At 38.7% G+C, this 25,007-nt stretch overlaps 1 protein-coding gene across 8 annotated transcripts in view; it reads left to right on the top strand.

Annotated features, from left to right (window-relative positions):
* The first annotated feature begins 3,269 nt into the window (after nucleotides 1–3,269).
* The window catches only part of elgi (E3 ubiquitin-protein ligase NRDP1 elgi), a 252,611-nt gene continuing 230,873 nt past the window's right edge, over nucleotides 3,270–25,007 (top strand). For 7 of the 8 annotated variants that reach the window (XM_067152603.2, XM_068228889.1, XM_067152605.2 and 4 more), the window contains exon 1: nucleotides 3,270–3,747. The gene's annotated coding sequence lies outside the window, so the exon portion shown is untranslated. The remainder of the gene's footprint in view (nucleotides 3,748–25,007) is intronic. The other variant, XM_067152601.2, reaches the window with a different exon arrangement.

The raw sequence follows: 25,007 nt of genomic DNA, 5'->3' as shown, positions 1-25,007 counted from the left end.
TGTACGTATATTTTTTCGAAAGACATGTTCAACAGTGAAATTAAGTGTGGAATGTGTAAAGGTGACAAATACCTCTTTTTCTACTATGAAAATTTCTGAGTCCTCTGTTTGACAACATTGCTTTGAGCCACTCAAGTAGAAGAGAGAAAGTTTTGAAACTTGATAAGAAGCCCCTCAAAAGGAAAGTTTTGAAACTTCAATGACATATCCAAGCCAATGCAGCACCGCTCTGTACATATACTCGCAAAAACATTCAGTTCTTTTTATTTAGGATATAATTTACTTATTGACATATACGGCCATGCAAATACATGGGGGCAAGAACGCGATCCTAGCGTCTGAATGGTGAACTAGGAAGCAACCCGTTTCCACGAGTGCATTTCAAGGCCTTGTATTATAGCGTAGGCAACGATCGGAACAAGCATTTCGTGATCTAAATGACGCCGTTGCCAACGCCGCAATTCTAACACACCCTTCACCTATAGATATAAAATAATGTTATTCTTTTTACTTCCCACGAACAACTCGTACTTTTACGGTTTTCGGAGACACTCTGATGCACCGCTGTATCTAATTGTAGATGCACATAGACAGCAATTGGAGCAACCACTCAGCTACTTGTAAGTGGTAATCGACAACCGTTAACATTTTCTGCCACAAACTGCCACCTTTATAACAACAAAGGTATGCTTATGTTCGTGAACTCTACGCATCATATGCGTCAGTCAAGAAGTTTATTCACAAGCTTGCAGTAAGGCCCTTCACCCTCTTCACCGATCACAATCTAGTCATCTTTGGCCTGAAGTAGAAGTCAGAAAAAACGAATCGCCCTTTCAGTCATGCCTCCTGGATTTCACTGCTCAATTCACAACTGATATACCGGTATGTCGTATCGAAGATGCTAACAATATTCCTGTTGGCATGCACTCCTCTATCTCATCTATTCCAATGGAAGGTTACTTCGCAGTCCCACTGTGGGTGGGGATGGTAGAACGCACACACGGTATCCCCTGTCAGTCGTAAGACGCGGCTAAAAGGGGCTTCTGGGTCTTGTAGCTTGGGAGCATGCGTTCGAGACCAAAGGGCTCTTACCAGAATCCTGGCAGTGCTTCCACATACTTGTGTCAGGCTCCTTACTTTCATCTCTCCTATCCCACCTCTCTTGGTGAACTCCTGACTTGGGAGCGTAGGTTGGTGACCACAGGGCCCTTAGCTGAGTCCTGCATTGCTTTCACTCATTTTGCCTGGCTCTCGCTTTCAGCTATCCTACCAGACCTCCCTTGGTCAACTCTTATTATTTTCCGGTCCCGACAGCATTCGAACATGTGAGGCCTATGGAGTCTTACATTTTCACGCCTTACATGGCCCTTGACTTTCTTTGGCCAATAACTTAATTTTCAAAGTGTCGGATTTCTTCTAATTAGTGTTAGTAGAGGGTAGTTGACCGGTTGTAATTCCTCTTAAAACAGTAATCACCACCATCACGACCACGACCTCCACCACCGTCGCATTATCCATCACCTGCCCCTAATCTCCATGCATAGGTGAGTTGAGAAGGTTGAAATAAACGTGACACACACACACACACACACACACACACACACACACACACACACACACACACACACACACACACATAATTCCCGAGCGAGAGATTTTATTATTCGAGGTAAACAAAAATCCCTTGACCCAGCCGGGAATTGAATCCGGGAAATTTGTGTCTTCAGCAGCTCTACTGACTTCATTTTTTATGGCTATCTACTCTTTCTCTATTGTGTTTCCTTCAGCCTTTTCATTTAGTCCTTGCGCAACATGTTTCTTGAAACAATCCCTCACACTCTTTTCTTTCAACTTGTGTAGATCCCATCTCCTTGCATTCTTTCCTTTCTTCAACGTCAGATGGCATTTCATGACCAACAAATTGTGGTCAGAGTCCACTTCTGCTCCTGGGAAAGTTTTGCAATCCAACAACTGGTTTCAGAAACTCTGCCTAATAATAATGAAGTCTATTTGATACCTTCCAGTGTCTCCAGGTCTCGTCCACGTATACAGCCGTCGTTTGTGTGGTTTGAACCAAGTAATGGCAAGGACTAAATTATGATCCGTGTAGAATTCAACCAGCCGACTTCCTCTTTCATTCCTTTGTCCCAATCCGTATTCTCCTACTTTATTACTTTCCCTTCCTTGGCCTACCACTGCATTCCAGTCTCCCTTCACAATTTGATTCTCGTCACCTTTTACATATTGTATTAAATCTTCTATCTCTTCATATATTCTTTCGATTTCTTCTTCATCCGCTGAACTAGTAGGCATATAGACCTGCACTATTGTGGTGGGCATTGGTTTGGTGTCTATCTTGACGGCAGTAATTCTTTCACTATGCTGGTCGTAGTAGCTAACCCGCTGCCCTATTTTCTTATTCATTATTAAACCAACTCCTGCATTTCTCCTGTTTGATTATATGTTGATAATTCGGTAGTCGCCTGACCAAAAATCCTGTTCTTCCTGCCAACGTACTTCACTTATACCAACTACATCTAACTTTAGTCTATCCATATTTATTTTTAGGTTCTCTAACCTACCACAACGATTCATACTTCTAACATTCCACGCTCCGACTCGCAGAATGTCAGTATCCATCTTCCTGGTGATAGCCCCCTCTCGTGTAGTCCCCACCCGGAGATCCGAATGAGAGACTAGTTTACCTCCGGAATATTTTACCCGGGAGGAAGCCATTATCAGTTCATCATTAATACGGAGAGAGCTGCATGTCCTCGGGAGTTAGTTATGGCTGTAGTTTCCCGTTGCTTTCAGCCGTGTATCAGTGTCTACACAGCTAAGCCATGTTGAGTATTATTACAAGACCATATCAGTCAATCATGTAGACTGCCGACCTTGCAAGTACTGAAAGGCTGCTACCCCCCTTTCGATGAACCATTCGTTAGTCTGGGGTCTCAACAGATACCCATCCGATATGGTTGCACCTGCGGCTCGGCTTTCTGCTTTAATTGGGACACGCAAGTCTCCCCACCGCGGTAAGGTCACGTGGTTCGCACTATCTCTTGTTAACTCCAGGTCTTGTTTATTATAATACTGCTTGTTCCTTTTCAGTAAATATATTATCGGGATGAATATTTCTATTCGCCGTGGATTTCTGCTGTTTGGTTGAGACCTCTGTGTATACTAGTGGTAGTCCTGAATTTCGTATTTAGGATGGCATTCATGATTCATGGCCCTCTTAATCCTTTGCGGACTTGTGGAGTGACAGGCAATTGTTTTCTGTCCGTCCGTGGGGCAGACGGTTTGTCTAAACCAGTGTAGTCTATCTGTCTTTTTCTTATCTACGTGCATTTCGCGCTTCACCGGCTCAGGAGAATTTCAGTTGAATTATATCGAGTGCAATGATCAATTTCTTCGTCCAGTTGGCTTAGGAAACGTATGTAGTTCAGGTTAAACCTGAAAGAGTCGTTTGCATCTTGATTGTCAGGTTGTCGTTTTTGCAGATGGAAATAATTTTTTATTTCTTTGTGGAAGTTTTAAATGTTTATTATAATTTATAGTTAAACATCGGTTCGGTCGTGAAATCAGCCCTTTTATTTACGTGACAGTTATAGTGAGGAATCTGTGTTGATTGAAGAAAATGAATATGTAATGTACCGAATACATTATGGCCAAACTTTGTTTCTTACTGCAACTTTTCTGTTCTTGAGGAGTGTTTTCTTGAAAACTGTATTAATATGAAGTTATGTAAGTATATTTTTCTCCCGTCAGTGTTGTCAGTAATGATTTAAATCCTTTGATAGCCTCTTTATCTGTATTTCTAGCGACTTTTTGTTATGATACCTTTATTCTTTTGTGGAAGCAATAAAGAGGTCACTGACATAATATTGGAGAGCGGATTTTTTGAAAGTTAATTGGTTTGTTAATTACTCAGTTGACTATGGTGGGTTGTGGTGAATAATTGTACTTTCGAGCTAAAATTGGACACAAGGAGTGTACTGTTATTACTTAAGATGACAAATGCTGGGATTTATAGGTAATCTGTCATTAAGATATCAAGAATCTCATTGTTTTTATAAAATGTTAAAACATTCTGCCCCTGGTATTCTTTAGTGTAGAACTTCTAATAGCCTTCAGAATTTACTTTTTTATTGATGTATTGAATATAACTGATCCTTCTTGTTTTTTTTCTGTTTTTTTCTTTTTTTGAGGGGGGGGGTGGGGGAAGGGGAATTAAAGACAAATTTTTATGGAAGAGTTCAGTTTTATATACACATTTTCTGAAGATTGATCTAGTATTTCAGATTCCTTTTTAACTCTCCCTTACTCATTTTAAAAATCTCTCTAAAAGCTTATTTTGGCAAATCTGGCAGAAGTGGCTTAATTGAAAATGAAGGATTTTTGTTGTTTTAAAGTTTTAATGAAAACCTTTAATGTTAATTTGGAAATCTGAAACATAATTACAAATTGACAAAATGTATCGACTTGGTTAAATGTTTACACACCCAAATTCTCATAGAACACTTCGGCCTAGGCAATATTTGTATAGTATAATCAAATTCATCTGCATTCAAAATACATTTCAGTGTGCAGTGGTTAGTACAACATCAAAGTAATAAATTATTGGTAGAATGAGTGTTATTTTCATACTAAGTGGAAGAGGAGTACAAGATGAAAATAAATAGGTCCAAAACAAAAGTTATGGAGTGAAGTCGAATGAAGGCAGGTGATGCAGGAAATATTAAATTAGGAAATGAAGTCTTAAAGGAAGTAGATGAATATTGTTACTTGGGTATTAAAATAACTAACAATGGCAGAAGTAAGGAGGAGATAAAATGCAGATTAGCACAAGCAATGAAAAGCTTTCTTAAGAAAAGAAATTTGCTCACTTCAAACATTGATATAGGAATTAGAAAGATGTTTTTGAAGACTTTCGTGTGGAGCGTGGCATTGTATGGAAGTGAAACATGGACGATAACTAATTCAGAAAGAAAGAGAATAGAGGCTTTTGAAATGTGGTGTTACAGAAAAATGCTGAAGGTGCGATGGATAGATCGGATCACAAATGAAGAGATACTGAATTGAATTGGCGAGAGATCGATCGATTTGGCTAAATTTGACGAGAAGAAGGAATAAAATGATAGGACACATCTTAAGACACCCAAGACTTGTTCAGTTGGTTTTTGAAGGAAGGGTAGGTGGTAAGAACGGTAGGGGTAGGCCAAGGTATGAATATGCCAAGCAGATTAGAGCAGATGTTGGATGCAATAGTTACGTAGAAATGAAAAGGTTAGCACAGGAGAGGGTAGCATGGAGGGCTGCATCAAACCAGTCTATGGACTGATAACTCAAACAACAACAACAACAACAACAAGAAGTGGAAGAATGGATTGTTTAAATTTTAGGGGATGAAGAGATGGATATACCTTTCTGCAGACACTTATTATGTGATCATTCCAGTTTAATATGTCATTCATGACAACCTTTAGGTTTTTTACGGACTTCTAAAAAGTTATAGCTTCACCACAGAGCATCAGAGTTGGCAGGTGTGGGTAAAGCTTCCGTACCTGATGTGTGAAAGTGAGGTTAGACATCCAACATGTCGCAGCTCAGGCAACGTCACGTAACACTCAGCAGGCTTGCCAACTTATGCATTCTTAGTGACAAGACTGTTGGACTGGATTGGTTAGACCATTGGCCTGGGGACAAGCAAAGGGGGTCTGGGGGTGTAAGTCCCCAGGTTAGAAGCCACTGAGGGCAAAAGTTCACAACAGCTTACATTTTCCAGCACCACACATCCAGACGTGATTTTACTGTCATTTGTTTCTCTCTCGCTCGCTTCTCGCGAAGGACTTGATCGTGCGGTAGACAGAGCTGTCAACTGTTCATATAAAGAATTAGTCCTAGTGCAGTGGCGCTACTTTTATTTACGAATCTGGTTAATGCAGCGGCGCTACTTTTATTTACGAATCTCGTTACAGTAGGTTAGTGACAAAGCCATTGGTCTGGATTGGTTAGATCATTGGTCTGGATCAAGCAAAGGGGGTCTGGGGGCATAAGCCCCCAGGTTAGTAGCTGCGAAGCGGCGCTAGGCCTCCAGTATCCCGCGTGACACTTCCATTGGTCTGGATTGGTTAGGGTAGGTTAGTGACAAAGCCATTGGTCTGGATTGGTTAGACCATTGGTCTGGATCAAGGAAAGGTGGTCTGGGGGCGTAAGCCCCCAGGTTAGAAGCCGCGAAGTGGCCCTAGGACTCTAGTATCCTGCGTGACTCCTCCAATGGTCTGGATAGGTTAGGGTAGGTTAGTGACAAAACAATTGGTCTGGATACGTTATGGTGGTTTAGTAACAAAACAAGTGAACTTTGAAATTCGTGGTTCTCTTACTTTTAGCAAATATGGCAGCCCTGTACTTGCACACGATGTGAGCTCTGCCCGAGACATTAGGAAACTTGTCTGGTGAATAGGAACACATCACGAACATTGGCCGGCCAATAGGAACACAGCACATGGTCGCAGTCAGCTGATTTACACAGGCTCGGTTTTAATTCTTCTATATAAGTAAGAATACGTTTTTGGGTGGATGGTGGGTTTCTGGCAAGCATAAAGGAAGGATCTCTCCTTCCTGCTACTTCAGGTATTGTTGCACTTCATTTTAATATGATTTTTATCATCCCTAAGTCTGGACACTGGGTACGGAAGCAGCACCCAGGTGTGTGATGTTTAGGGTATTTAAAAGCCTAGGCTGTCCTCTTATGATTGCTTGCTTTTTCTTCTGGTTAATTAATAGGCAGTTCTCTTTTGCGTAGGAGCTAAATGAATTTAAAATAGGGTTCATTTGGTCACTTGCATTGTCGATATCTGAAACTTTAATGTGCAGGTATATTTGAAGATCATCAGCATAAAGGTGACAGTTGTGGTCATTCAGTTGAGAAGAAATGTCATTAATAAGTTATACATAATGAATAAAAGAGGTCTAAGAACAGACCCTTGAGGAACACCAGATAGCGTAGTCATCCATTCTGTAGTCGTCGTGTTTGATTCAACTCGCTGTTGTCTGTTTTTGTGGTATGAGTCAAAAGAGCTGAATAGCAGGAGGAGACATGTTAAATATTTGTAACTTGGCTAACAGTGTGTCTGTATCAAGTGTCAAACACGCTACTGAAGTCTTAAAGGGTAAGTTTAGTCAGTTTCCTTTCGTCCATTACCGTCTAATGTCATTTGTAATCTTGATTAGTGTTTTTGCAGTACTGTGTCCTTCCTTCAAATCAGACTGTAAGGGATCAAGTATAGAATGTTTTTCGGGGTATCATCTCCAGATATATCATTAGCTCCTGTTGTGTGAGATTTAATTGATATAACTTTCCTACTTACTTCATGCTCTATAACTGTACCAAATTCAAATAGAGGATGGACTGAACATTGTTGCTTTAATGTATTGTCAGTGGTGTTTCTGTACTGTCGGTGTCTCAGGAGTGAGACATTCTATGAACAAATATGTATTTAGTTCATCAAGGGACACCTCAAGATCAGTGCGCTTCACAAATGATTTGCCAATACCCTGTGATGGAAGTTTTTCGGTTTTATATTTGGTGATTGTTTTTGCCTTGATATTGTTTCCATTATGGCATATTGGCTGAAGAAAAGAAAAGAGATCGAAGGTAGTACCGTTATTAATGAAGAATAGAAACATGAAATTAAGTGTATTGAATAGGTGGACCTTCCTTACCTTTGATTGTGATGTGGAACCAGTGCTAATAATTTTTGTTTAAATGCTGGGAATAATGAAATTTCTTATTAAGAATTACTAGTTTAATTCGGTTTCGAAGAACTGCTCATGTACGTCAGCTAGTTGAGTCTGCTTATAATGACTGTGTAGTGCATTTCATTCTTTCATCATAGTCTTTAACATAAGTAGTCAGCCAAGGACAGGGCGGACGTGTTACTCTCATTTGGCGCTTGTCATACCAGGGGTAGACTTGTGCACCTTGTCTCAGTTGTATTAAATTCACGCTTTTAAACGTTGCACATTTCTGTTGGTATTTTGGCACGCGAAGAGAGTATGCTAAGTATATGAGGTTATGTTTAGGTTTGTAATGAACAGATACTTGACCGTGGTAAAGGATTTTTAAAAATTATTTGTTATTATTAGGTCTATGAATGTATCAGTGGAAATGGTAGAAGTATGGACGTAGTTGGTGGTTTAACCGGCAATAGTGTCGTGTCACAGGATTGAAAATTATCTTGCAGTCTTAAGGTGTCGCTGCTCTGGGCTAATAAATTTGTATTGAAATCTCCAAAAACAATCACGTGTTCATATAATGGTAGCAGTCTTCTTGTGAACTTCTAAGTCATAGAAGTTTTGCACTGTGTCAGGACGCTTATGTGCTACACCTACCAGTATTTTTACAGCATTGACAATCGCCTCTACGAACATATATTCAGGAGTAGTTTTTGTGGCAGAAGTAGAGGTGTTTACCACTCTACTCTTGAGCATAGAATTACAGCGTAGGGCAACCCCACCACCTCGTCTGTTCATCCTGTCATGTCTGTGAATAACGTAGTTCTTGATATCAACAGAGGGGATTGAATTATGGAGCCAATTTTCACTTACAGTAGCAATGTGAATTATGCTGTCTTCAAGTATTGCCTTCAGTTCATCGAGGTGAGCAATGTTGAATTAATTGTTTACGTGCATACACAATAGGGTGTGAGTCACTCGAGTTCTTTCTGTAAAATAGAATGGATGGGTTATGGATGAGAAATGGGTGGGGATGGGCCATGTTCTTCCAGACGTATGTTCCAATGAAAGCGCTACGAAGGCAGAGTGGGGGTCTGTCTTATAGCTGAGTGCAGACTGGTGAAGGAGGGGGGATTTCAACAGCACTTCTTAACTCAGGCATGCTAAAATATAAAACAGCGGTTTATTTTAATAATTTTCTCGAGCGTTGTCCAGCTGATTCACACATGCACACACACACTCATGAATATATTTGACATTTTATGGCTTTCATTGGACCACTTTAGTCAATTATACAATAGATTTTTCGATTTTCTCTCAGCCCAGTACTTCTTGATTTTCTCTCCTCGTCTGAAATCACTCTTCCCATGATTTGTCTGCTGATCTTGGTCTGTAGTGTGGTGTCTATGATATGTGTGTCTCGATTCTTTGGGTCTTATATCCTCTACTGTGATTTGTAGTTCTTTCATATCTTCTTTGATTTCTGTAATCCACTGAATAATCTTACTGTTTCACAATTTTTCTTTTATTCTGCTGATTGTACTTTCAGGTGTTCTAATTAGCCTGAGTGACCAAAGAATGAGATTCGTTTTTTTCTGGTAGTGCTCATTGCTGGTTCTATTTCTTTGTAGACTGTTTTGTTAGAAACTAGTTCCCAGTGTCCACTTTCTTGTTAATTTTTGTTTATACATGTCCTTATTCTTTCTATTTTGAATATTCTGTCTATTGCTGCAGTATTAGTTGTTTAGAAAATGGTCTCACTAGCATATGTTATTTCTGATTGTATGACTGTTTTATAATGCTTTAATTTTGTGGCTATTGAGAGGTCTTTTTTTGTTGTATGTGTTCTTGGTGACACATTGAGCTTTGGCTAATTTGAGTTCGATGTGAATTCAGTGTTTGCTTTTCGTTAAGGTTGTATGTTATAATTTCACGTAAGTATTTAAATTTGTCTACAATTTTGATTTCCTGTTCTCCTACTTCAATTTTCGTTGCAAGTGGTGGTTCGGTTAACATGATTACTGTTTTCTCAAAGGATATTTTGAGGCCATTTCCTGTAGTGATTTAATTTGTTGTCTAGTTTCCTGAACATTGTTGGATAGGAGAGCAAGGTCATCAGTGAATCCCAGACACTTTAAGGTTATGTTGTCTTTTGATCTTCCAATTTTGATGTTTTTTTAGGTTATCCTTGTACCATTCCCTCACTATGTATTCCAAAGCACAGTTGAATAGCAGTGGTGACAAACAATCTCCCTGTTTTAAAACCATTTTTTATGAGGTATGGCTTAGAAAATTCCCCTCTGAACTTGACTTTTGATTGTGCGTTGGTTAAGGCGAGTTCAGTTGGTTTGATTAGTTTTGGGAGCAGTCCAAAATTTCTTAATATTTTCAATATTGAAGGTCTATGAATACAGTCATATGCCTTCTTAAAGTCTACAGACGTTATTGTGAGAGGTTTGGTTTGTTTTCTGTAATATATATTAACTAATTTTAACGTGATGTTTTGTTCTGCACAGCTTCTCCAAGGTCTGAAGCCTCTTTGCTATTCACCTAATTCTTGCTCTAATTGTTCTTTAATTCTGCCATACAGGATTCTAGCAAGTATTTTGTATGTACAGTCCAAGAGAGATATAGGCCTACCTCTGTAGTTATCTAGATTGCTCTTATCTTCTTTATTGTGAAGCGGGTGGATGATAGCTCTTGTCCGGTGTTTGGGAAAATGTTCTGTTGTCCATATTTTCGATGGCCATGTGTAGGGAGATTCGAACTGTGTCACTGGCATATTTCCGCATTTCTGCAAAAACTTGATCTTCTCCGTGTGTGTGTCTTGTAGTTTTTTATCTCCTCGACTGCTGTTTCCACCTCTTGGAATGTTGGGGACTTTAGGTATTCAGGTTTGGTTTTTACTGTGGTGTCTGTGTTAATTTTTAGAAGTTCTTTGGGCTCTTTATAGTTCAAAAGTTTATTGAATGCTTTTGCCATTATTTTGGCATTTTCCTTATTACTATGCACCATTTTTCCATCTTCACTTTTCAACATTAATGTAGGGGGGTTGAAATTCTTTGTCAGCCAAAGATTTTATAGTAATCTCTAGATTGGTTTAATGGTAGTTTTCTTCTATTGAGGTGATTATATCTTTCTGAAATTGTCTCTTAATTTTTCTAATAGTTTGGGTGAATTTTTTCCTAATATTTTTGAGGCTGATGGCATTTTCTTCTGCTTTGTGAGTTTGAAATTTTAACCATGCCTAGTGTGTTTCTTCATGACATTTGTCACATTCTGGTGTCCACCAAGCATGGTTTTTCCATGGATTTAAGGGGGCTAAATTTACAGCCTGTTTGAGAATGGGTATAAGTTGTTCTGAATCATCTGTTAATTGTATGGTCTGTGTGAATACAATACTTGATATGTCATTTCTGATTAATTGGTCTGGATCGGAATTCCTTTTTCCTTTGTTTTTTTTATTTTTTCTTCTTCTTTAATGGTGTGAATTTAATTTTGATTTTGAGTATGTAGTGGTCTGAACTGGTGCACTCAGCACTTTAACATTGTAAATTTCTCTATGAAAGGATTTGTCCATACACACATAATCCAGCTGCCATTCCCCTTCTCTCCAGTCAGGGTGTTTCCAAGTTTTAAGTTTGTTCGGTCTCCTTTTGAAGTATGTGGATTTGGAAATGAGGTTGTGTTCTCTGCATAATTCAACAAGTCTTTGTTATTTGTAAATTTGTGTGGAGCCCATTTTCCAATTATATCTTGGTATTGCTTTTCCTTTCCCAGTTGGACATTGAAATCCCCTAATAGAATCTTAATATTGTTTTTATTTATTTGATTTATTGTCTGTTCTAGGAGATCCCAAAAATTTTCCACTTCTTTCCTGGTCTTTGTTAGAAAATTTTTCTCGTTTGTGGGGGCATGTGCATTTATGTTGGTATAAATTTTATTTGTTGTTTTTAAAGTTGAAGTTACAATTTATTCTTGGTGAGATGGCTTGAAAGTCCATGATAGTCTATGATGTTAATATTTACTATAAACCCTGTTCCAAATTGCAGGCATTGTTTCATAGTCTTTTATCCATGCTTTCCATTGTAAATTCTGTATCCTTAAGATTCAAATGGCTCTTCTATTGTATTTGTCATCTCTTGGAGCCCCACTATCAAAATTTTCTTTTTATTCGATTTATCAATAAAACATGTTTTCAATAGAGAATTAATATTGTGTGTTGCAATGTAGTTGATTTGATTATACTTGATCCTGTTCTTGTTTTGTGGTATGTTTGGGTGATCGCAAACGCTCTGACTCATTGCTGTCTTTTACGTGGCTACCCACCGAATCTGATGTAGCCTTCTCCTGCTTTCTTGCTGGGCAGAGCAGTCCAATTCTTTTTTTAAAAGACCTTTCCATAACTGATTCTCGAAGGTAGTCAGGCATGAGTGTAGCAAGCTCTGATTTACAACTACGGTTGTTAACTGCAGAGGAATTCCGATCTAGTTCACTTTCTGGAAATCTCGAGTGTCCCAGAGGCTATCCAGCGGAACCATGGGGAGGTGCAAACCGAAAAATTTTGAAGATGTTGAGTTGGGAGAATTTAACCCATTAGCGCCTAGCGTTGCCATATGGCAATACTGTAGGAAACAAGAAATAATCTGGAAGATTGTGGTGTCATCCGACAGTTAGAGAACAGTTTGTAGAATCTAGTAGTCACGTTTATTTCATTTTAAAATCTATTGTTGTGGCACAAAGAGTGGTGGACTCTTGGTTATTTTAAGATATCTGCGAAATGGCTGTCGGCTTCAAGTACGAAGGATATAAAATCTATAAGTGAAGTTCTTTCATTGGATTATGTTTACAGTAGAGTTGTGCACAGTTCATTATATATGTTGTAAGCGTTTGAAACAGTACGGGCGCACAGTGCCGTAGTAGTGCTTGTTGAATCATTAGCGTTGCCATATGGCAACGCTAGGCGTTTGTACTCAGTAAAATTGCTGCAGCTGTCAGATCTTGATACTTTATACTGATTCATACATCTTCATTTCAGGACGGGATTTTCCCTTTTAGAAGCACTGGATAAGCTACTGGCTGAAGATCTCGATGGTGATACTTTTGTGGAACCGCCTTATGTAAATGTACTTATAGATGAGGGCTCCTGGTGATGAAGATGATGGTGGGCTTATTGATAATCTCTCTCTCGACAGTTATGTGTCAGTGCTGAATGGAAGCTTGTAAATAATGAAAGAATCAGGACTAGTTGCGATGGTGGAGGTGTGTTACCAGAGGACGAAGTGCCTTTTCTGTCTACTGATGCAAGATCTTTTTCAATAACCGACGCTGCAAAAGAGCGGATAACTGATAGAGGAAATAATAAATCAAATAAAAAAACAAGATAGATCGATGGGGCTGATTTCAATATTGGGTGACTGTTGACTTTTCCGGAGCCTAGTTATAGCAAGTGAAAATCTATGACTGTTGTTGACATTTTTGAATTGTTTACAGATAACCAGCTGATGGAACATTTAGTTCGAGAGACTAAAATGTATGGTGTGTTTTTAAATTGTACGGACCCACAAATAACTTCTGATGAAATTCGTTGCTTTATCGCCATACTTTTCATTTCTGGATATAATAGGTTACCCTCCAAGCGTTCTTATTGGGACATGCAGGATGATATGAAGACAGTGAAAGACTGTCATTCTCTATCTCTGTGGCTAACGCACAAGTATTGAGGGTTGGCTTTTATATGCCTCCGAAAGTATAGACTAATAGTTTGTAACTGCATTTGAAGTTCTTTGATTCTTCATTTTCTTATTTTTGATTTTATTCTATTGTTCCAGTGAGTGTTTTATTTTGACAGGCAATGAACTGTACATGTGTGTCTATATACTGTAAACAAATATTTTCTCCTTTGTTCAATAATTCTATTTTTCTTTTTGCCGTGATGTGAATAAAAACTGATATTCCATATTCTTACAATAAATATTGCTAAGATATTTCAACATTGTTATTGCACAAAAAAAAAAAAAAAAAAAAAAACTTGGCAACGTAAATTCGACTTTCAAAACTCATTGTTTAAAAATAGGCAGTGCAAGCGCCTAGCGTTGCCATATGGCAACGTCAAATATCTTATGACCTAGAGATTCCAAAATTCTGAAACTTGTTTTATTAGTTTATTTTGGTCTCAAACATGCGGCAAAACACAATAAGTAAGCAAATCTCAGAAAAAAATTAATTCAGGCACTAATGGGTTAATTTTCAGTTCCGGAATTACGGCCTCACAAAAATTAAAAATCAATAAACCGCATCTGACATCCACTTCAACTTGGCAAAGACTTTGCGGTTGGTATGTGAGTGCTTGTAAAAATACATTCTTTGAAGGTTATAATTTGAACTTGTTTGAAATTGGTCACTTTGCCGTCCTGTGGTATCTTTTACTGAAACCCCTGGGTCCCAATGTGAAGCTGGAGTTGGGTTTTACTAATAACACTATTGTCAATTGGTGAGTAAGGAAGTGAACTTACATTTATATTATTTCGTGGATAAGGTCACATCAGGAATGCATTATTGCTGAGTATTGTTGGTGGTTACCTTTATATCAGGTAATATAATTTGAATTTAAATAGTAAATAGTACACATGAAATATTGATAACATTTGTTTCGTTATGTGATAGAGAATAATTTATTTGTATATCTGTATTAGTGTAAAAAGAAGAATCTGCCTGGAATAGTGGGTTTTAAGTGTGATAAGTGTTATGAGTTAATTTTTAATTGTGCATGTAAGTGATAAAAATATGCAGCTGATTAGTTCTATTTATATTAATACCATGGCATGTTCTAATAATCCATGTGAAAAATGGTGTCTCCAACATTCAATAATGTTGCGTTGCAGCTTGTATATCTCAGTATAATGAAATGATTTAACCCTAGAACACTAACCCTTCATAAATTTTACGACGGTAGGTAGCAGAACGGTATAGTTTATTGCCTTCCAATCAATACTGATCTGCATTTAGGGCAGTTGCCCAGGTGGCAGATACCCTATCTGTTGCTTTCCTAGCCTTTTCCGAAATGATTTCAAAGAAATTGGAAATTTATTGAAGATCTCCCTTGGTAAGTTATTCCAATCCCTAACTCCCCTTCCTATAAATGAATATTTGCCCCAGTTTGTCCTCTTGAATTCCAGCTTTATCTTCATATTGTGATCTTTCCTACTTTTATAGATGCCATTCAAACCTATTCGTCTACTAATGTCATTCCACGCCATCTCTCCGCTGACAGCTCGGAACATACCACTTAGTCGAGCAGCTCTTCTTCTTTCTCTCAATTCTTCCCAACTCAAACATTGCAACATTTTTGTAACGCTACTCTTTTGTCAGAAATCACCCAGAACAAATCGAGCTGCTTTTCTTTGGATTTTTTCCAGTTCTTGAATCAGGTAATCCTGGTGAGGGTCCCGTACACTGGAACCATACTCTAGTTGGGTTCTTACCAGAGACTTATATGCACTCTCCTTTACATCCTTACTACAACCCCTAAACACCCTCATAACCGTACATGCGTGCGTGCCGCTATTTTGTGTAGCTGATTTTTTCGAGCAGTTATTGACTGTGGCATGTGCGATTGTTGATATCTTTGCTCCTTCTTGTAATAATTGGGTGGGTGTCGTCATATTGACGAACGGTTAGTGATAGTGTGACTTATAAGTATAATGTTTCTTCAATGCCTTTTTTTACATTATTTTTTATTTTATTTATTTTCTCGGTACTTTTGGTTTCTTTGACATGTAAATAACCCACATTCATAATTTTAAGGGTTTATTTGAATATTTTGTGTTATAAAATTCATTTCTTATAAAACGTGTTGTTTTGTGCGTCATGTTTTCTATATTTAATAATCACATAAAATTATTTAATATATACGTATTTTGATTCATGTTAGGTTTACGACACTATAAGAACTCTAAATAACCAAAATCTTGCCAAATATAAGCTGTTACGTAGAAAATATAACAATTATAAATTGGAGTAGTCAAATTTACGAAGGGTTAGTAATAATGTGTGGTGAAATAGGGTTAGTGTTCTGGGGTTATAAAAGTGCAGTGTAACCACCATTACAACAATGCAAGTTTCAGATTGATGTATTTTAAAAATTTAAATGCCGAATTGATGTGACTTATGATATGAAATGCTATAGCCTACTATCGTAAAACCTTCACTTCTTTAATTCCTTTTATCTAATTCAAGAATTGAGAGCAATAGAAGAAACATTGGGTGGTGTGAATAAAAATGAGTAAGCGAGTGAGCGTGTGCTCGTTGAGTGCCTGAGTGTCTTCCTGCCGATGAGCTTCCACTCAGCATTTGTGGTGAATAAAAATGTAGGGCGGAAGCACAGTATACACTCGAGTGTCTGGAGCAGCAACTCAGTGTCACTGATCAAAGTCGTGCACGTGCTGTGTATATAGCACCTTGGACTGCGATAACACTTCGATGACTCCCGGGTAGTTCATTGCTTAACATGGCAGACGACAGTATGGAATTCTAGTCCGCTTTTATCTCCTTTTTAAAGGAACATACAATTACGTTTTGTTTTTGTTTTTTGCTAGTGGCTTTACGTCGCATCAACACAATTAGGTCATATGGTGACGATGGGACAGGAAAGGGCTAGGACTGGGAAGGAAGCGGCCGTGGCCTTAATTAAGGTACAGCCCCAGCATTTGCCTGGTGTGAAAATGGGAAACCATGGAAAACCATCTTCAGGGCCACCGACAGTGGGGTTCGAACCCACTACCTCTCGAATACTGGATACTGGCCGCACTTAAGTGACTGCAGCTATCGAGTCACAGTTACCGGATAAGAAGCACAAGAAAACAAGTGCAATAAATGAAGTTCAGTGTGAACTACTTGGTAAATTTAACTTAAGTATGTCCGTCCAACAACTATCTGACTGGCTGAATGGTTAGCATCGAGGCCTTCGGTTCAGAGGGTCCCGGTGGAAAGGGGATTTTAATCGCCTCTGATTAATTCTTCTGGCCCGGGGACTGGGTGTTTGTGTTTGTCCCAACACTTTCCTCTTCATATTCACACAACACACTGCACTGCCAACCACCACAGAAACACGCTTACATGATTACATTCCTCCATGTAGGGTTGGCGTCCAGAAGGGCATCCGGCCGTAAAACAGAGCCAAATCCCCATATGTGTGGCACAATTCTCACCCGTGACCCCAAAGAGGTGGATACAGCGGTAGAAGAATTTCCGACCAACAACTGTTCGTAAAAAATTACAAAACATGAAAACAAGACTGAAATATAAAGTAGAATTAAAGCGTACGGGAAACAAATGCATATCGTTAAAATGATAGGAGAAGCGGCTGATGATTCTGATGAAGGGGGAGAATAACCCTATCATCGGCCGTCTGAAAGGTAGGAAATCTTAGCCTGAATATTACGACATTAATAAATTGAGGAAAATGGTCTAACTTAAACAACAAAAATGAATTATGATGGAAATAATATATATTGACAATTGAATATAATTTTTAAGGAGCCAGATCTGCAGGACCGGACGAGTTGGCCGTGCGGTTAAGGGCGCGCAGCAGTGAGCTTGCATCCGGGAGATAATGGGTTCGATCCCCACTGTCGGCAGCCCTGAAGATGGTTCTCCGTGGTTTCCCATTTGAATACTGGGCAAATGCTGGGGTTGTACCTTAATTAAGGCCGCGGCCGCTCCCTTCCTACTCCTACGCCATTCCTATCCCATCGTCGCCATAAGATCTATCTGTGTCGGTGCGACGTAAAGCAAGTTGTAGGATCTGCGCAGAAGTTGTCATCTCTTCGACTTCTAACAGAAGCGTCATAACTCTGCAAACATTGGAGTTTCTCCAAATTCGCGAGTCGTAGACAGTCAGGTCGTGGTACATCGACACTGGTTGAATTCTTCCTTTCCATTGCAAGTGGCCTGTACATTAATGTTAGGGACGCCTTTTCTGTAAATGTAGTCATTCCCGTAACATGTGGCTTGTAAATTTGTACATGCGTACAGCCTACAGTTCTGATAGCATAAGGAAATGAAAAACGTTCTTGCCACTTAGCCTGTGCTTCCTGCATCTCGGCAACATTTGTTGGAAATTTTATCCAGTAATCTGCTTTCATTTCTATTGAAGTCAAAACCTGCTAAAATGTTTTTGACACGGTGCTCCGACTTACACCGACGTCTTCACCAACTCCACTCTGAAATCCTGGGTCACCAACATAACGCAAGAAGATTCTAATTTTTTCTTAGTTTGTTAGTGCACCACCTCTTGTTTCTTCGGAATGCCCAAGGAAATGCTCCGCTAACCATTTAACATGTTCCTTACTAAACCTATATAACACTTTGTAATCAAATTGAGATGATTCTCTGCAAAGTTTATATAATTTCCTTTTTCGATCAACCACTGTCATAAACTCTGCCATGGTACTGAACTTGACACTATCGCTTTGAGTCACCTACTGAACTAGCTCAAGGAAACACGAGCAGGCGCTAATGGAAATGAGTGCCTGCTTTATCTTTATTCACCAGAAATCTAAAGCGCCCGCTCTGCTACTCGAGCGACTGGAGTGTGTGCTCAAGGTCACACGTCTGCTGTGAGTGATGGCTTCCGACAGGCGGTTTTTATTCACCTCATTGCGAGTGCCTGCTCTAAATTCGCAAGTAAAGAGTGCGTGCTCATTTTTATTCACACCACCCATTGATTTCATAATGTCTACTCATAATTAACCTTCTTAGTTCCAGGCCTGGGTGCTCATAGTATGCCAAGAGTGCCAGACAGATGTAGAGGATTTTGCAGGTTCTCACTCTCTGGGCTATATAGTTCACAAATATTATCACTATGACTTGAAATTTTTGATAAATGTTAACAAGAAGGCACTCTTACTGCTGAACTAAATTATAACACTAAAATGCTCTTGGGTATTTTGAAGAAAAAAAATTCCGAACAATTTTAAAACACCAAAAATTAAAAATCAGAAACAAAACAGAAAAAAATCAGAAAATTCAACTGAACGATAAACATTGATGCCTTCTTAGAAATGTCCTATTTCAAATGAATAAACATCTAGAGTTTCACATTTTTATCTTGATTAGTGTAAGTAAGAGTTATGTACAATGGTATCGGAATACACAATTGCAATGTTCAGCAATGGGATTGAACTTGGCACATGGGTTGTAGTCAGGGTGACTAGATGGTGATAGATTATCATTATGCACAAGATGGAGGGATCTCAAGATCAATTGAAATCTGTTTCTTGAGAACATATTTCCAAACCATGGAAAACGGGAGTTTTTGACCCAATAAGAAATAAAGCTTGGCCTTCCAGTTATAACCATTTCCAGCAAAACAGCAATGGAATCCTTAATTTCAGTCATTGTAACCGGGTGCCACTGCTGTGCTCTGGCATGACTGCTCGAAATCTGATTAGCATATCTGTTTGTCTCTGTAGTTATGAGGTTTCATAATTGAACCGTAAAAAAAAAATACGCTATAGGTTTTGCGTCTGACGAAGGGGCATGTCTTGGCCCAGGAGCCACTTAATAACCAGGTGAGGGTTGGTATTTTTCATCTTGACCTAATTGAATTTCATGGAAAACAGGGAAATGTTGCTGTTGGATATTGTTACAGCCGTCATCATCAGTACTGTCACTTAGACGGTCATTACCACTTTCACTGTTTACACTCAGACAATGAGCACTTGGTCGGCTGTTTACAGAAAAATCGCCGTTATCGCTCCCAATATCACTTTCACTTTCCCTACTTGTTGGAGGAATGAATTCCTCATCCAAGTCTTCATCATCCTCTTCTTCACTTGTGTTGCCGAAGTTGCGATTTCGTGGTAAACTTCTTACCACATTCACAGGAATATGGACGCTCACCAGTATGCGTATACATGTGGTTCCGAAGATTCTTCTTTTCAGCAAAATGATTAGGATAGTACAGCCAGTTCGTCATCGTTAACAAAATAACTTCACTCGCTAGTCGCCGTTTTACTCACGCGGCATGGAGATCATACATCGTAGATGAACACGGACTTTAGAAATTCAATGCATGATAACGAATGAATTTACTCACTATTTAGTGGTGTAGTTAAAATGTAATGACCATTCTGTATGGATTTGACACATAAGATGTTGCCATCTGACGGCCCAAGTTGTACTAACTCGTATAGAAAAGCACGCTATCCAAACAATGATATATCGTTGTTTCATATATATGCGTATACATGTGGTTCCGAAGATTCATCTTTTCGGCAAAATGATTAGGATGTTTTTGTGGTAGTTAAAAATAAATGTGATAGAAAGGAAGGTCTTAAAAGTAGGACTATTAGGCAGTACCATATGGCTGATAAAGCAGGCATGAGGCAGTTTCTAAAAAGTAACTATGATCGGTGGAAAACGGTAAATAAAAATGTAAACACACTCTGGGATGGGTTTAAAGAAATTGTTGAGGAATGCGAAAAAAGGTTTGTACCTTTAAGAGTGGTAAGGAATGGTAAAGACCCACCTTATTATAATAGAGAAATAAAGAGATTAAGAAGGAGGTGCAGACTGGAAAGAAATAGATTTAGAAATGGCTGTGGAAGTAAGGAGAAATTGAAGGAACTTACTAGAAAATTGAATCTAGCAAAGAAGGCAGCTAAGGATAACATGATGGCAAGCATAATTGGCAGTCATATGAATTTTAGTGAAAAATGGAAGGGTATGTATAGGTATTTTAAGGCAGAAACAGGTTTCAAGAAGGACATTCCAGGAATCATTAATGAACAAGGGGAGTGTGTATGTGAGGATCTTCAAAAGGCAGAAGTATTCAGTCAGCAGTATGTAAAGATTGTTGGTTACAAGGATAATGTCGTGATAGAGGAGGAGACTAAGGCCAAAGAAGTAATAAAATTTACATATGATAACAATGACATTTACAATAAGATACGAAAGTTGAAAACTGGAAAAGCAGCTGGAATTGATCAGATTTCTGGGGATATACTAAAGACAATGGGTTGGGATATAGTACCATATCTGAAGTACTTTACCAGATGAATGGAGAGTTGCTATAGTAGCTCCTGTGTATAAAGGAAAGGGTGATAGACATAAAGCTGAAAATTACAGGCCAGTAAGTTTGACATGCATTGTATGTAAGCTTTGGGAAGGCATTCTTTCTGATTATATTAGACATGTTTGTGAAATTAATAACTGGTTCGATAGAAGGCAATTCGGTTTTAGGAAAGGTTATTCCACTGAAGCTCAACTTGTAGGATTCCAGCAAGATATAGCAGATATCTTGGTTTCTGGAGGTCAAATGGACTGTATCGTGATTGACCTGTCTAAAGCATTTGATAGGGTGGATCATGGGAGACTACTAGCAAAAATGAGTGCAATTGGACTAGACAGAAGAGTGACTGAATGGGTTGCTATATTTCTAGAAAATAGATCTCAGAGAATTAGAATTGGTGAAGCTTTATCTGACCCTGTAATAATTAAGAGGGGAATTCCTCAAGGCAGTATTATCGGACCTTTGTTTTCTTATATATATATAAGTGATACGAGTAGAGGAGTGGAATCGGAGATAAGGTTTTTTGCGGATGATGTTATTCTCTATAGAGTGATAAATAAGTTACAAGATTGTGAGCAACTGCAACGTGACCTCGAAAATGTTGTGAGATGGACAGCAGGCAATTGTATGTTGATAAACGGGGTTAAAAGTCAGGTTGTTAGTTTCACAAATAGGAAAAGTCCTCTCAGTTTTAATTACTGCGTTGATGGGGTGAAAGTTCCTTTTGGGGTTCATTGTAAGTATCTAGGTGTTAATATAAGGAAAGATCTTCATTGGGGTAATCACATAAATGGGATTGTAAATAAAGGGTACAGATCTCTGCACATGGTTATGAGGGTGTTTAGGGGATGTAAAGGAGAGGGCATATAAGTCTCTGGTAAGACCCCAACTAGGGTATGGTTCCAGTGTATGGGACCCTCAGCAGGATTACCTGATTCAAGAACTGGAAAAAATCCAAAGAAAAGCAGCTCGATTTGTTCTGGGTGATTTCCGACAAAAGAGTAGCGTTACAAAAATGTTGCAATGTTTGGGTTGGGAAGAATTGAGAGAAAGAAGAAGAGCTGCTCGACTAAGTGGTATGTTCCGAGCTGTCAGTGGAGAGATGGCGTGGAATGACATTAGTAATAGACAAGAAAAATGTTCCACCGATCAATATATTTATTGTGAATGAATTATTGCACTAGTACCGGTTTCGGCCTATCTTGGCCATCATCAGCTAGCACACAAATTTACAGTCATTAGTCAAAATTACAAAAATGTTACGTAAGAGCATCCGGATGTCTAATGAAAAATGGAAGTAAAATATATTGCAGTATGTTGTGTTAAAATATCTCTGATTAAAAGTGGTGATGGTTAGAATAAACTAAAACCTATTGATTGAGCATGGACATGAGTACATAAACACATTAAAATATATGCCACATCATAAGACACTAAAAAATATAGCACATTAAACACATTAAAACATGGTATATTTTAAAAACGTCTATTAAAATTTGAGTTCATGTTGCGTTGCATTCATTCTTCAATCCTCTTGTAGTTCTTGTGTTGATTAAGTTGTATTAGGTGAATATCGAGAATGTTCTATGGCTGATATACTTTGTATTGGTATGTTATAAGAACTCTTGTCATTAAAATTTGAAAATTGAGTACTGTGCAATTCAACTGTTGATGTAGTCAGGTAAGATTTATATATACAGCAAGATAGGGTTTAATTTTAGAGCAGTTGGTGGTGACACTTCTCTCGTCTATGCACGTTATATGGTTGTTATTGTTGTTGCTGTGGAGGATGTGTACCGCAGTGATCGTTAAGGCGCTGAAGTCTAAAAACGGTCTAACACCGAGGTTAGCCGGTTCGAGTCCCGTTGGTCGAAAAAATTTTCACCATCAGAATGTTGGCCGGCAGGGTAGGGGAGGTGGTGGTATACAATTTCTAATCACTAGATTGCGTGCCAAAAGCCTGGATTAAATTCCAAACCTCTCCGCAGTGCTCATATGGAGTGAGGGCATATGACGCTGTTGATGGTGATTCGTCCGTCGGCTGGGGACGTTAAGCCTTGAGCAGACCCCTTGGTGCTATTCGACAGGAGTAGGCTATGTGCCGGCACCGGGTTTCACCCTCTCCCTACTATCATATATCACGTCATTCATTTCATCTCTCATTAACTCCTCTGATGAGGTTGACGTCAGGAAGGGCATCCGGTCATAAAAAACCGCCACGACAAATTCATCTCACCTCATACCCGACCCCGTGGGGAAACGGGACAAGGGTTGGACAAACAATGACAAGAGTTCTTATAACATACCAATACAAAGTATATCAGCCATAGAACATTCTCGATATTCACCTAATACAACTTAATCAACACAAGAACTACAAGAGGATTGAAGAATGAATGCAACGCAACATGAACTCAAATTTTAATAGACGTTTTTAAAATATACCATGTTTTAATGTGTTTAATGTGCTATATTTTTTAGTGTCTTATGATGTGGCATATATTTTAATGTGTTTATGTACTCATGTCCATGCTCAATCAATAGGTTTTAGTTTATTCTAACCATCACCACTTTTAATCAGAGATATTTTAATGCATCATACTGCAATATATTTTACTTCCATTTTTCATTAGACATCCGGATGCTCTTACGTAACATCTTTGTAATTTTGTCTAATGACTGTAAATTTGTGTGCTAGCTGATGATGGCCAAGATAGGCCGAAACCGGTACTAGTGCAATAATTCATTCACAATAAATGTATTGATCGGTGGAACATTTTTCTTGTCTATTACATTGAATCCAATCAATACGGAATATGAAACTTATAAATAATAATGACATTAGTAGACGAATAAGTTTGAATGGCATTTATAAAAGTAGGAAAGATCACAATATGAAGATAAAGTTGGAATTCAAGAGGACAAACTGGGGCAAATATTCATTTATAGGAAGAGGAGTTAGGGATTGGAATAACTTACCAAGGGAGACGTTCAATAAATTTCCAATTTCTTTGAAATCATTTAGGAAAAGGCTAGGAAAGCAACAGATAGGGAATCTGCCACCTGGGCGACTGCCCTAAATGCAGATCAGTATTGGTTGATTGATTGATTGTAAAGTGCCAACCACGATATATCGTTGTCTGGCTCTCTGCGGGTTAATGAAAGTGACGATCTAAATATAGTGTGTCCACCTCATGTATAAAGAAGTGTGTTAACTAGTATTTGTTGGAGTGACATAGATTTAAAAGTAATACGAGGGTCAAGTCATAAGTCATGGCAACTATTTTTTTCTCGCGAACAGGAGACAACACGAAAAATCTAAGATATGCATTTGGAAACATAGGGCATGTACTTATGCATAGTGTCTAAAGAGAAATTCTGACTTCAGGAGATTCTCGTAGGAAAGTGACAGAACACAGGCTATTGGTAAACATTTTTTTATTATGGTGTAGACAGCAAATGCACAAGACTACATACAAAGGACAGGTCTCCACTGGTTTACCGACCTTCAAAATAATCACCCAAGATTTTCACTGTGCGTTGCCAGCGGTGGGGCAGGCGCTGTATACCATTTGCTGCATGTGTATCGCTAAAGTGTGACACCTCTCTCCGAAATGCTGTTATGATGCCCTCTTTGTTAGCAAACCGCTGTCCACGTAATGGCTTCTTGGCTTTGGGGATTAGATCATAATCACACACCTAGTGCTTCTTGCAGCTCTGCATGGCATTGGCGTGCATTCCTGCAGCGGAGAACTGCTGTATTAATATGCGATCATTGCTCCTGCTTGTTGACTTCCATTTTGTGACGCTCTCACTCGCACACTGAACCTGGGGGCATGCTTAGACCCACACTGTTGTTTACATACACCATCTAGTGGCATCATACGCAAGTACATACCATACATTTCCAAATGCATGTGCATTTTTCGTGTTGTCTCCTGTTCGCAAGAGAAAAATAATTGCCATGACTTATGACTCAACCTCCGTATGTTCGAGTATGGAAACCAGTCACCCATCCCTTAGTAACATCTTATTTCGCAACATGATCACCTTCATTGCGCATAGAGCTATGCAACGTTCAGTACACGTGTGTGACTAACATGCTGCTAAAACTTTGTGATTTGTATGTATATAAAGCTTGTAACACTATTTGATTAGGACTCGTACACTTGATAATGTTCAGTGTATTTAC

Source organism: Anabrus simplex, chromosome 8 (genome assembly GCF_040414725.1).
Source record: "Anabrus simplex isolate iqAnaSimp1 chromosome 8, ASM4041472v1, whole genome shotgun sequence".
Taxonomy (NCBI): domain Eukaryota; kingdom Metazoa; phylum Arthropoda; class Insecta; order Orthoptera; family Tettigoniidae; genus Anabrus; species Anabrus simplex.
The sequence above is the reverse complement of the archived record's forward strand: the minus strand, read 5'-3'. Positions and strand labels throughout refer to the sequence as shown.